Source organism: Eptesicus fuscus, chromosome 1 (assembly GCF_027574615.1).
Source record: "Eptesicus fuscus isolate TK198812 chromosome 1, DD_ASM_mEF_20220401, whole genome shotgun sequence".
In the NCBI taxonomy this organism is placed as follows: Eukaryota; Metazoa; Chordata; class Mammalia; order Chiroptera; family Vespertilionidae; genus Eptesicus; species Eptesicus fuscus.
Window position 1 is genome coordinate 112,670,618 of NC_072473.1, and position 13,887 is coordinate 112,684,504.

A 13,887-nucleotide genomic window follows, 5' to 3' on the forward strand; every position below is an offset into this window, starting at 1 on the left:
TGTGTGTGTGTGTGTGTGTGTGTAGAGAGAGAGAGAAAAAAAAATCTTTTTTTTTAATTTACTTAGAATAATAAGATAATCATAACTTTAAATATGTATATATGTTATACAAAGTATTATATATGTATATAGTATGTTTCTTTGTAACAACCCTATGCAATGTTATAAACCCCCTTTTATACATTATGAAAATTAAGACTAAGGGAAATTATAAGAATTGCCAAAAGCCACTCAACTAGTAAAGGACAGAGCCAGTATTTGAATCCTGATATATCAGGCTTTGAAGCACATAATGTTTCCACTATACCATTCAGTCTTCCATGGAACTTGTTTCTGTCAGCATGATACTCCAGAAAGAAATATTGAGAAATGTTTGGAATAGTACACTAATCATATTTGACTCTGGAACTACTTGGGTGAAGGAAACATCTTTATTTGTAAATTATATAAATGTGTAGTGTTCTTTGAAAATAGTTATGATCTGGATGTTTTCTAATACAAAGTTATTGGGTTTTGTTTCTTTAATTCTAGTCATGGTAGAGATTTAATAGGATATAGATGTGATGCAGTGAATAGTTGACTTAAGATGCAAACACAAATTTTCATTATTTCACTTAGTTACTCAGATGATATAAAGGAAGAATATTTGACAAGTCCCAGAAGACATTTAACAGAGGTGGTCCAAGTGGTCTGATTGCTGAAGAAATAGTACTTGTTATGTGGGCTGAAACATTTGAATAGGGATACTTATTATTAAATACTATAATGTAAAGTCATTTTGTTAGAACCTTAGCATTCATTTTACTAAAACTTGATTGACCTTTACCTGACTGGATCCCAAGATTGTATGGATATTTCACAACATTGCCTCGAGAATTATTATATAGCTCTGGGTCATAGAAATATTGAGGGTTAAAGAATGAGCCATGGCAGGCCAACCTAATTCCTCTGATAGGATTAGAGAATCAGTGAATAAAAGGCTCAGGAGAGATACCCTAACATTGGGCTTTAGAAAAGCTTTTGATTCCACATTGCAGGGAGTTTTAAATTGAAGCACTTGAGAATCCAGGCAGAAGAGTAACAAACTAACTCTGCTCATCCCTGGCTGAATCATGTAAGACTTAGAGAGTAGAAAATACCTTTTGCCATTTTATGTGATATAACAGCTACTAGTAAAGTGATCATGCTTCTGACATCATTTGAGAAGGATGTGATTAACAGTCCCCAAACCTGAGTCATAACTCCACAACACTTCATCTACTAAATAATCCCTCTTTGCAAGGTCTATGTCTTTGTTCCATTTTCTCACTTGCTATGTAATTATGGTTTTCTCTTTTGGAAACCTCTATATCATCATAGTAAGAGGCTTTGACACCAGGATAGTCTAATGAGTATATCTGCATCAATTCAACAGCCCTTGTGATGAAAACATGGGAAAATGTCAAGAGATAATCTAAGATATACGTGGCTAAGCTTTTCCAAAGAAAGAGTGAGTCCAACTATATATAGCCACATTTGAAGAGGATTCTATATATTTAAGGGTGAAGGTAGAAGATAACTGACCAAACATGTTAATTTCCAAGAAATAGGAGGGATCTTACAATTGACAGAGCCACAGTCTTATAAGAACCTTTTTTGTTGTTGTTGATTTTTTGTTAATCCTCACCCAACGATATTTTTCCATTGATTTTTAGGGAGATTGGAAGATAGAGGGAAAGACAGAGGGAAACATCGATGTGAGAGAAACACATCGATTGGTTGCCGGCCTGGCTGGGGAGGAGCCTGCAACCAAGTAATCAAACCCAGGACCCTTTGGTCTGCAGGCCAACTCTCTATCCACTGAGCCAAACAGGCTAGAGCTAAAAACCTTTATTTTAATTGTCAATAAGATATATAAAAATTGCAGAGGGCATTTAGTTTGAGGAATTCACTGGTTACTCCTAGACTCTTAAGATATAGAGTTTTACTCTAGTGGCTCATAAAATAAAATCTGGAGACATCCCAGTCCTTAATAGAGTCTGGAATTTGGCTTCTCTTTCTTCTTTAGGATTGAACCAGCTGCCCTTTGACCCTGCCAACAACAACGAACCCCTGCAGTTTGCTAGTGCCAGTGGCCCTCTGGTCACAGAAGGCCTCATTGAGAATGGAGGGGAATCAAGCAAGAAAAGAAAGAGAACAAATGCTCCTTCAGGTAAGCTAGGCGATAATGCACTCTCTGAAGCCAGTGCTAGTGATTCAACATTTTCCTAGAGCCTAGTATGTGGCAGGCCTTGTGCTAGAATTTGTAGGAACTACAGAAATGAGAAAGAGTCCCCTGCCTTCAAGGAACTCATGGTGAGATGGGGGAAGCAGGGACACATACATAAATAACTCTAATAAAAAATCATCAGTGTGAGATAAATGTGTAAAAGGGGGAAAAAAAAAAAACTATTGGCATCGTGCAGAAGTGACATTTGTAGTTGGCCCTTGAATGATTTGGCTTGAGACAGGAAGAGATAAGTAAAGAACATTGATTTAGGTAGAAGGAATTGTATGAGTAAATGGCTTCACTGTACATTTTTCTTTATATGTACATGTGGCAGGCTACCCTCACTTTTACTTCTGATAAAGACATTTGCCTCTCTCCACCCTCCCTCTCTTTCCCCTGGTACACACTATGCCTGCATGCATTTTGTGCCCTCATTGCTCTCTTAGAACAGCTGATGGACAGATTTTCCTAGAACCTCCATAATAGCTACCCCTGCAATCCTTCCTCTCCTTCATGCTCCAATGGCCTATTTTCATGTTAAATTCTCCAAAATGAAGGGGCAAACAATAAGAGAACCAGATCTTAACTGATGAGTTGATATTTTAAAATTTTATCTCTGTTGCTTGACTATTCATTTGAAAATAGTATCCTTATTATATAGAGACTGATCTGAGAATTTGGGATGGGCTCATTCATGGTGTTTCTGTTTTGTTCTGTATTTTTTACCATTATTTTTTTTTAATCCTCACCCAAGGATATGTTTTTGTTGATTTTAAAGGGAGAGAAACATCAATGTGAGAGAGAAACATTGATTGGTTGCCTCCTGTTCTTGCCCCAACCAGGGATCGAACCCACAACCTAAGTATGTTCCCTGACAGGGAATCTAATCCTGCAGTCATTTGGTACATGGGACAAGGCTCCAACCAACTGAGCCACCCAGCCAGCACTATTTACTATTATTTTTACATTCAACTTACAACATGAAACATGTTTACAAACATATAACATCAAATCTGACTTAAAGATCATAGGTCTTTCTACTTATAAATCAAGATTTTTTTAAAAATTATTTTAATTGATTTTTGAAAGACAGGGAGAGGGAGAGAGAGAGAAACATCAACATGAGGGGAAAACAATGATAAGCTGTCTCCTGCATGCCCCTACCAGTGATTGAGCCCAAAACCCAAGCATGTGCCCTGACCAGGAATCAAACCTTCACCACACTGTTATCTGTGTCCATGGGTTATGCATATATGCATATAAGTTCTTTCATTAATCTCTTCTTGTTCCCCCAAACCTCTTCCCTTCTGACATCTGTCAGTCTTTCCATGCATCTGTGCCTCTGGACCTATTTTGTTCATCAGTTTAATTTGTTCATTAGATTCCACATATAAATGAGATCATGTGATATTTGTCTTTCTCTGACTGGGTTATTTCACTTAGCATAATACTCTCTAGGTCCTTCCATGCTTTCACAAAGGGTAAAATTTCCTTCTTTTTGACAGCTGTGTAGTATTCCATTGTATAAATGTACCACAGCTTTTTAATTCATTCATCTACTGATGGGCACTTGGGCTGCTTCCATATCTTGGCTGTTGTAAATAATGCTGCTGAGAACATAGAAGTGCATATATTCTTTCTGATTGGTGTTTCAGGATTCTTAGGATATATTCCTAGAAGTGGGATCACTGGGTCAAATGGCAGTTCCATCATTAATTTTTTGAGGAAACTATACTCTTTTCCATTGTGGCTGGACCTGTCTTTATTCCCGCCAACAGTGCATGAGGGTTCCCTTTCTCCACATCCTCGCCAGAACTTGTTGTTTCTTGATTTATTGATGGTAGCCATTCTGGCAGGGATGTAGTTTTAATTTGCATCTCTGATTATTAGTGACATTGAGCATTCTTTGATATGTCTGTTGGCTGTATGTATGTCCTCTTTGGAGAAGTGTCTATTTAAGTCATTTGCCCATTTTTAAATTAGATTGTTCCTCTTCCTTTTGTTGAGTTGTATGAGTCCTTTATATATTTTGGAAATTAACACCTTATCAGGACTATCATTGGTGAATATGTTCTCCCATATAGTGGATTCCCTTTGCATTTCGTTGGTGGTTTCTTTTGCTGTGCAGAAGCTTCTTTTAGTTTGATGTAGTCCCATTTGTTTATTTTTGCCTTTGTTTTTCTTGCCCTAGGAGATGTATCAGCAAAAATTCTACTATGTGAGATGTCTGATATTTTGCTGCCTACTCTTTCTTCTAGGATTTTCATGGTTTCACAACTTACATTTAAGTCTTTTATCCATTTTAAGCTTATTCTTGTGTACGGTATAAATTAGTGGTCTAATTTCTTTTTTCTTTTTCTTTTTTTTTTTGCATATACTTCTCCAGGTTTCCCAGCACCATTTTTTAAAGAGAGTATCTTTACTGCACTGTATGCTCTTTTCTCCTTTGTCAAATATTAATGGACCATAATGGCATTGGTCGATTTCTGGGGTGTCTATTCTGTTCTATTGATCTATATACCTGTTCTTGTGCCAGTACCAAGGTATAAATAAAGATTTTTGTTAAATAGAAACTTGGAAAACAAAAATACAGTAAAACATTAGCGAGCTGCAGACCTCAAGAAAAGAATGTTTCTTAGAAAGCTGTATTTTCTGGACCACTGGAAAGCCATAGTGTATAGCCAAGAAACTGGCCTGAGTTCTAATCCTAGGTCTATCTCTGTGGCTTTGGTTTGGTTCCTTAACCTCTGTGAGATTCACTTTCGTCAACTCTAAAGTAGAAATGATACTAAAACCTACTTTAAAAAATATCTGAGTCAGTTTCTATTTTGTTTGCTAGTTTATTTGGTTCATTAGATTCCACATATGAATGTAATTATATGGTACTGGTCTTCCTCTTCACTGGCTTATTTCAGTTAGCATAATGTTCTCAGAGGGGAGGGTGTTGCTTTGTGAAAAAGGTGGAGGGATTAAGGAGAAAAACAACAACTTCATACTCAGACAACAGTATGGTGATTACCAGAGGGAAAGGGGGGTGGGTAGAAGTAGAAGAGGATATGGGGGCAATAAATGGTGATGATAGGAGACTTGATTTGGGTGGTAAACACACATTACAATATACAAATGATGTATTATAGAATTGTTCATCTGAAACCTATTTAATTTTATTAACCAATGTTACCCCCATAATTTAATTTTTAAAAAGTGAAAATAAAAATAAAAGCTACCTCTTAGCATTGTTAGTTGAATTTAAAGAAATTATGCAGGAAAAGAGCTTAGCATGATATCTGCACATATTACCTACTGCATAAATGTTGCTTTTATTTTGTGGTTATTATATGATATTATGAACATCTTTTTTAAATTTCTTTATTGAATAAGGTATTACATATTTGTCCTCATCCCCCCATTACCTTCCCACCCCCCTCCCACTCATGCCCCCACCCCCCTGTTGTCTGTGACCACTGGTTAGGCTTATATGCATGCATACAAGTCCTTTGGTTTATCTCTCCCCCTTATCCCCTCCCTCCCCTTACCTTCCCTCTGAGGTTTGACAGTCTGGTCTATGCTTCCTTGTCTCTGGATCGATATGTTTTTGTTCCTCAGTTTATGTTGATCATTATTTTCCATAGGTGAGTGAGATCATGTGATATTTATCTTTCTCTGACTGACTTATTTCACTTAGCATAATGCTCTCCAGTTCCATCCATGTTGTTGCAAATGGTAGGAATTCTTTCTTTTTTTAGCGCAGCATAGTATTCCATTGTATGGATGTACCACAGTTTTCTAATCCACTCTGCTGATGGGCATTTAGGCTGTTTCCAGATCTTAGCTATGGTAAATTGTGCTGCTATGAACATAGGGGTGCATATATCCTTTCTGATTGATGTTTCTAGCTTCTTGGGATATATTCCTAGAAGTGGGATCACTGGGTCAAATGGGAGTTCCATTTTTAGTTTTTTGAGGAAACTCCATACTGTTCTCCACAGTGGCTGCACCAGTCTGCATTCCCACCATCAGTGCACGAGGGTTCCTTTTTCTCCGCATCCACCCCAGCACTTGTCATTTGTTGATTTGTAGAAGATAGCCATTCTGACAGGTGTGAGATAGTACTGCATTGTCATTTTTTAAGATATATATTTTATTGATTTTCCACAGAGAGAGAGAGGGTTAGAGAGCTAGAAACATCGATGAGAGAGAAACATCGATCACCTACCTCCTGCACACCCCCCACCAGGGATGTGCCCGCAACCAATGTACATGCCCTTGACCGGAATTGAACCTGGGAACTTTCAGTCCGCAGACCAGTGCTCTATCCACTGAGCCAAACCGATTTCGGCCACATTGTCATTTTGATTTGCATCTCTCGGATTATTAGTGACTTTGAGCATGTTTTCATATGTTTCTTGGCCTTCCTTCTGTCTCCTTTTGAAAAGTGTCTATTTAGGTCCTTTGACCATTTTTTGATTGGGTTGTCTATCTTCCTTTTGTTAAGCTGTATGAGTTCCCTGTAAATGTTGGAGATTAAACCCTTATCAGTGATAAAATTGGCAAATATGTTCTCCCATGTACTGGGCTTTCTTGTTGTTTTGTTGATGGTTTCTTTCGCTGTGCAAAAGCTTTTTATTTTGATGTAGTCCCATTTGTTTATTTTCTCTTTAGTTTCCATTGCCTTAGGAGCAGTATCAGCATATCCTTCGACATATGTCTGAGATTTTGCTGCCTGTGGAATCCTCTAGTATTTTTAGGGTTTCCCGTCTTGCGTTTAAGTCCTTTATCCCTTTTGAGTTTATTTTTGTATATGGTGTAAGTTGGTGGTCTAGTTTCATTTTTTTTGCATGTATCTGTCCAATTTTCCCAGCACCATTTATTCAAGAGACTGTCTTGACTTCATTGTATGTTCATGCCTCCTTTGTCAAATATTAATTGGGCATAGTGGTTTGGGTCGATTTCTGGGTTCTCTATTCTATTCCATTGATCTATATGTCTGTTCTTGTGCCAGTACCAGGCAGTTTTGAAAACAGTGGCTTTGTAATACAGCTTGATATCTGGTATTGAGATCCCACCTACTTTGTTCTTCTTTCTCAGGATTGCTGAAGCTATTCAGGCTCTTTTGTTATTCCAGATGAATTTTTGGAGAGTTCGTTCTAGGTCTTAATGGGGATTGCATTGAACCTATAGATTGCTTTGGGTAGTATAAGCATTTTGATGATGTTGATTCTACCAATCCATGAACACGGTATGTTCTTCCATCTGTTTATGTCTTCCTCTATCTCTTTTTTCAGTGTCCTGTAGTTTTTTGCATATAGGTCTTTTACCTCCTTAGTTAAGTTTATTCCTCGGTATCTTAATTTTTTTGGTGCGATGGTAAATGGGATTGCTTTTTTAGTCTCTCTATCTGTAAATTCACTATTGGTGTATAGCAATGCCATGGATTTCTTGGAGTTAATTTTGTATCCTGCTACATTGCCAAATTCATTTATTAAGTTTGATAATTTTTTATGGAGTCTTTAGGGTTTTCTATGTACAGTATCATGTCATCTGCGAATAAGGACAGTTTTACTTCTTCTTTTCCGATTTGGATGTCTTTAATTTCTTCTTCTCGTCTGATAGCAATAGCTAGCACTTCCAGTACTATGTTGAATAGGAGTGGTGAGAGTGGGCATCCCTGTCTTGTTCCTGTTCTTAGGGGAAATGGTTTTAGTTTTTGCCCATTGAGTATGATGTTGGCTGTGGGTTTGTCATATATAGCTTTTATTATGTTGAGGTATGATCCTTCTATTCCCACCTTGCTGAGAGTTTTTATCAAGAAAGGGTGTTGGATTTTATCAAATGCTTTTTCTGCGTCAATTGATATGACTATGTGATTTTTCTCCCTCAATTTATTTATGTGATGTATCACGTTTATTGATTTGCGGATATTGTACCATCCTTGCATCCCTGGGATAAATCCTGCTTGGTCATGATGTATGATCTTTCTTATGTACTCCTGGATTCGATTTGCTAGAATTTTGTTGAGGATTTTGGCATCTATGTTCATGAGGGATATTGGCCTGTAATTTTCTTTCATTGTGTTGTCTTTATCTGGTTTTGGTATTAGGGTGATGCTGGCTTCATAGAATGAGCTTGGAAGTGTTCCTTCCTCTTGAATTTTTTGGAATAGTCTGAGGAGGATAGGTTTTAGTTCTTCCTTGAATGTTTGGTATAAATCTCCTGTGAAGCTTTTGTTTGCTGGAAGCTTTTTGATGACTGCTTCAATTTCTTCCATAGTTATCGGCCTATTGAGCTGTTTAGATTCTTCCTGATTGAGTTTTGGAAGGTTGTATTTTTCTAGGAATATGTCCATTTCCACCAGGTTGTCTAGTTTGTTGGAATAGAGTTGTTCATAGTATTTTTTTTAACAATCCTTTGTATTTCTGTGGGGTCTGTCGTTATTTCGCCTCTGTCATTTCTGTTTTTGTTTATTTGGGTCCTCTCTCTTTGCTTCTTGGTGAGCCTGGGTAGAGGTTCATCAATCTTGTTTATCCTTTCAAAGAACCAGCTCTTGCTTTCATTGATCTTTTGTATTGTTTTTGTGTTTTTTTTGGTCTCTATGTCATTTATTTAAGCTCTAATCTTAATTATCTCCTTCCTTCTACTCACTTTGGGCTTTTCTTGTTGCTCTCTTTCTAATTCTTTGAGTTGTAGAGTTAGATGATTTACTACCATTTTTTCTTCTTTTTGAGGTAGGCCTGCAGAGCTATAAACTTCCCTCTCAGGACTGCTTTCATTGTGTCCCTTAGGTTTTGGATTGTTGTGTTTTTATTGTCATTTGTTTCTGGGATGTTTTTAATTTCTTCTTTGATCTCATTGGTAACCAAATCAATATTTAATGACATGCTATTCAGCTTGAAAGTGTTTGAGTGTTTTGGATTGTTTTTATTGTAGTTTATTTCTAATATTATGCCATTGTGGTCTGAGAAGATACTAGGTATGATTTCAATCTTCTTGAATTTGGGGAGACTTTGCTTGTGACCCAATATGTGGTCTATTTTTGAAAATGTCCCATGTGCACTTGAGAAGAATGTATATTCTGCGGCTTTGGGGTGAAATTTTCTGAAGATGTCAATTAAGTCCATCTGATCTAGTGAGTCATTTAGGATTGCTGTTTCTTTGCTGATTTTTTGTCTAGAGGATTTATCCAGTGAAGTCAGTGGTGTATTAAAGTCCCCTACTATAATTGTATTGTTGTTGATCTCTCCCTTGATATCTTCCAGGAGTTTTTTTTATGTATTTGGGTGCTCCTGCATTGGGTGCATATATGTTTACCAGGGTTATATCCTCTTGTTGTATCGATCCCTTTAGTATTATGAAGTGGCCTTCCTAATCTCTTGTTATGGCCTTCACTTTGATGTCTATTTTGTCTGATATAAGTATTGCTGCCCCATCTTATTTTTCCTTTCCATTTGCTTGAAAGATATTTTTCCATCCCTTCACTTTCAGTCTGTTCAGTGAGTCCCTTGTTTTGAGGTGGGTCTCTTGTAGACAGCATATGTATGGGTCATGTTTTTTTATCCATTCAGCCACTCGATGTCTTTTGATTGGAGCATTTAGTCCATTTATGTTTAAAGTTATTATTGAAAGGTACTTGTTTGTAACCATTTTTATTTTTTTGAGGCTGTGTTCCTTCTTACCTTTTTATTTCTTCTTTTTACAGCATTCCCTTTAGCATTTCTTGCATTTCTGGCTTGGTAGTGATAAACTCCCTTAGACTTTTTTTGTCTGTGAAGCTCCTGATTTCCCCTTCAATTTTGATTGATAATATTGCTGGATAGAGTATTCTTGGATTCAGATCCTTGCTTTGCATCACATTGTATATCTCCTTCCATTCCCTTCTAGCTTGATGTGTTTCTGTTGAGAAATCATTTGATAATCTGATGGGGGATCCTTTGTAGGTAACTCTCTGTCTCTCTCTTGCAGCCTTAATGATTCCCTCTTTGTTGTTAACATTTGCCATTGTAATTATGGTGTGTCTTGATGTGGATCTTTTGGGATTCATCTTGCTTGGGACTCTCTGTACTTGTGTAACTTTTTTCTTCCCCATTTCAGGGAAGTTTCTGTCATTATTTCTTCAAATAAATTTTCTAATCCTTGCTGCTCATCCTGTCCTTCTGGCAGCCCTATTATATGTATGTGATTTTCTTTTGCATTGTCCCAAAGCTCCCTTAGGCTCTCCTCCTGGTTTTTAATTTTTTTCTCTAGTTTCTGTTCAGATTTGGCTTGTTTCTGTACTTTATCTTCTAACTCACTAATTTGGTCCTCTACTTCTTCTAGTCTACTGTTGAAGCCTTCCATGGTGTTTTTGATTGTAGCTATATCATTTTTCATTTCTTCTTGATTTTTGCATAGGTTGTTGATTTTCTCGTCCATCCGGTGTATGAACTGTATGACCAATACTCTGAATTCTTTTTCTGTCATATTGCATGCTTCCGTTTCACTTATTTCCTTTCTTGGTGATTCCTCCTTTTCTTTCCTCTGGGGATTGTTTCGTTGTCTCCCCATTCTGACTATCACCGGAGGGTTCAAATGTCGAGTTGTGGGGGCCTGGGCCGTGTGCACTGGAAGTTTTGCACCCCCCAAGTGTCACTGAAGAGCTCTGACACCACGATATGCAGCTGCTATGGGGTGTTGGGAGCCACGCTTGCCCCGGGTCAGAGTCACAGGTGCTTAGTGTCGCCTCGTGTGTGCACCTAGAATCTGGGGCCCTGCCTTCGTCACGTTGAAACAGAGAACCTGCTGGGGTGTGCCAAAAATCAAAGTCCCCTATTGCGTGTCAGGAGTCAGATGCTCCCTGTGTCCCCGCTGTGAATCGAGTATCAGAATCTCTGTTGCTTGTTGCTGCCTCGCACCGAGAATCAGGATCCCTGTGTGTGCATGCGGCAAGAATTGGTGTCTCTTGCTCTTAGTGTGAATGTACTGGGGATCAGCGATCCCAGGCACATGCAATGAGAAACAGAGTCTAGTCACTGGTTCTCATTGCTGCCTCTTGTGTGGAGATTCAGGGTCCCCAATCTGCTTCGGAGACCGGGTTGCACAGTCGCACTGTGTTGGCTGGAGGTCCACTCTTGCCCTGCAGAAAATAGCCTCTGTGTGCACTTGCCCTGAATCAAAGTCAGGTGGCACTGCTGCTTAGTGTGGGTGTGGGGTCTGGTCCCGTGGGTGTGCACTGCGGGAAACAAACTCCCTGTGTCCATGCACCCAGGCTCAAATTCAGCGCTGCCCCCTTGTGTGTGCACAGGGTCTGGTCTTGGGGAACAAACTCCCCGAGTTCTCATGTTCAGGTTCAAATTCATCGCAGCCTTCCTGCTTGGATGCAGGGTCTGGTCTTGGGAAGCAAACTCCCCTAGTTTGCACCTCCAGGCTCAAATTCAGCACTGTCTCCCCGCGTGGGTGCGGGATTTGGTCTCAGAAAACAATCTCCCCAAGGTTGCGTACCTCGGCTCAAATTCAGCACATCCTCCCTGCCTGGGCGTGGAGCCTAGGTGAGGGAAACAAACTCTCTGGGTTCGCATGTCCAGGTTCAAATTCAGCGCAGCATCTCTGCTAGGGTGCAGGGTCTGGTCATGGGAAACAAACTCTCCGGGTTTGCGCCCCCCAGCCTCAAATTCAGAGCTGTCTCCCTGCGTGGGTGCAGGATCTGGTAGCAGAAAGCCATCTCCCCAAGGTCATGCACCTATGCTCAAATTCAACACAGTCTCCCTGCCTGGGTGTGGAGCCTAGTTGCGGGAGACAAATTCCCCCATTCCGCACATCCAGGCTCAAATTCAGGGCTGTCTCCCTGCCCTGCTTGGGCGCGGGATCTGGTCGCAAAAAACAGTCTCCCCAAGGATGTGCGCCTAGTGTCAAAGTCAGCAGTCTCCCTGCCTTGGCGTGAAGCCTGCTTGCGGGAAACAAACTTCCCATGTCTGACACCAAGGCTTAAAGTCAGGTATAGCTGCCACTGCTGTGTGTGTGCAGAAAGCCCTATTGTGCAGCAGGGGTCTGGCAGTTCCTATCTGCTGCCGCGGGGGCAGTGGGGGAGTGGGATTGGCTTTGTGACTCACAGAAATCTGCAGCCTGGTTGCCTGGAGTCTTGGTGTCTGCAGCTGTGGTCATAGATTTTCTACCAGAGCGGCCATAGGGTCCCAGTTTGCTACCGAGACCAGACTGGGTGGTGGCGAGGCTAGGATCCTAGTCTCAAGCAGTTCTGGTTTTCAAGATGGCGTGGTCTCTGTGCCTCTGGTGTTCTCCCTGGAGTGTTTGCGGTGGCAGCAGAGTTCTGCCATGTAAGACTGCCCAGATTGGCAGCCCCTTGGAGGACCTGCAGGGTCTAACTGTCCCTATTTCACTCACACACACACCCCCACTCAGGTCCACACACTGCTCTATCGCTCCCTCACTCTCTCACACACTCTCTCTCCCTACCTTCCTGTCGGTTGCCATCTTTCAAGCTCCCGGAATCTGATCATCATCTTTTTAAATAGCAACACATTTAACATTTCCAGGTGAACCATTATGGTTACAAATCATATGTGTGTATAAACGTATCTGTCATTTTAAAATAAATGTATTTTTCAAATACAGTTGACATATACACTGAGTGGCCAGATTATTATTATCTCTGAATGCATAATAATCTGGCCACTCAGTGTATATCCTATATAATAAAAGGCTAATATGTAAATTGTCTCCTCGACCAGGAGTTCGACCAGCAGGCAGGCCAGCCAACCGCCCATGTTCCCTCCCACTGGCCTGGCTGGCCGGACCCCACCCATGCATGAATTCATGCACTGGGCCTCTAGTATGTGTGTGTGTGTGTGTGTGTGTGTGTGTGTGTATACATATATACATATATATACATATATGTGTGTGTGTGTGTGTGTGTGTATATCTACATATATATATATTAGAGGCCCCGTGCACGAAATTCGTGCACTCGGGGGAGATCCCTCAGCCTGGCCTGCACCCTCTTGCAGTCCAGGAGCCCTTGGGGGATGTCCGACTGACAGCTTAGGCCTGCTCCTAGTGGTGCCATGGTGGTGGGACCGCCGCTGTGCTCGCCAGCCATGACCCTGGCTTCTGGCTCACTGACCACCAGGGGGCAACTCCTGCATTGAGCATCTGCCCCCTGGTGGTCAGTGCGCATCACCGGTTCTTCCCCTGTTTTGTGGATTTGCATATTAGCCTTTTATTATATAGGATATACACTGAGTAGCCAGATTATTATGCATTCAGAGATCATAATAATCTGGCTACTCAGTGTATTATTATATTAATTTCAGGTGTACAATATAGTGATTAGACATTTATATACCTTACTAAGTGATCACCCCACTATAAACTTATATGCCTTTTTAAAGCATATATTTAACATAATCTAAATTTTGCTTGATCATTTCAAGGCATAATTTTAGTTATTAGCTATTGTACTGCACTATAATACTGTATTACAGTTTTCAGGGTTTTGTAAGGAATATAGTCTTGTAACTCTACACTAAATTGTCCTAGGCTGGTGTTTTTAAATTTATTTACAGGCACATTTTACACATGTCCTGTCTCCTTTCTGCAGTCTGCAGTCACTTCTAGTTTCTCTCCATGTCCTTTCAAGTAGCAACTTGTTT

The 13,887-nt window shown here is 40.0% G+C and overlaps 1 protein-coding gene across 1 annotated transcript in view; it reads left to right on the forward strand.

The window, feature by feature from the left end:
- The window catches only part of ENOX2 (ecto-NOX disulfide-thiol exchanger 2), a 321,698-nt gene that overhangs the window by 127,674 nt on the left and 180,137 nt on the right, over window positions 1-13,887 (forward strand). The window contains exon 3 of the mRNA XM_028128851.2: window positions 2,048-2,191. The gene's annotated coding sequence lies outside the window, so the exon portion shown is untranslated. The remainder of the gene's footprint in view (window positions 1-2,047; window positions 2,192-13,887) is intronic.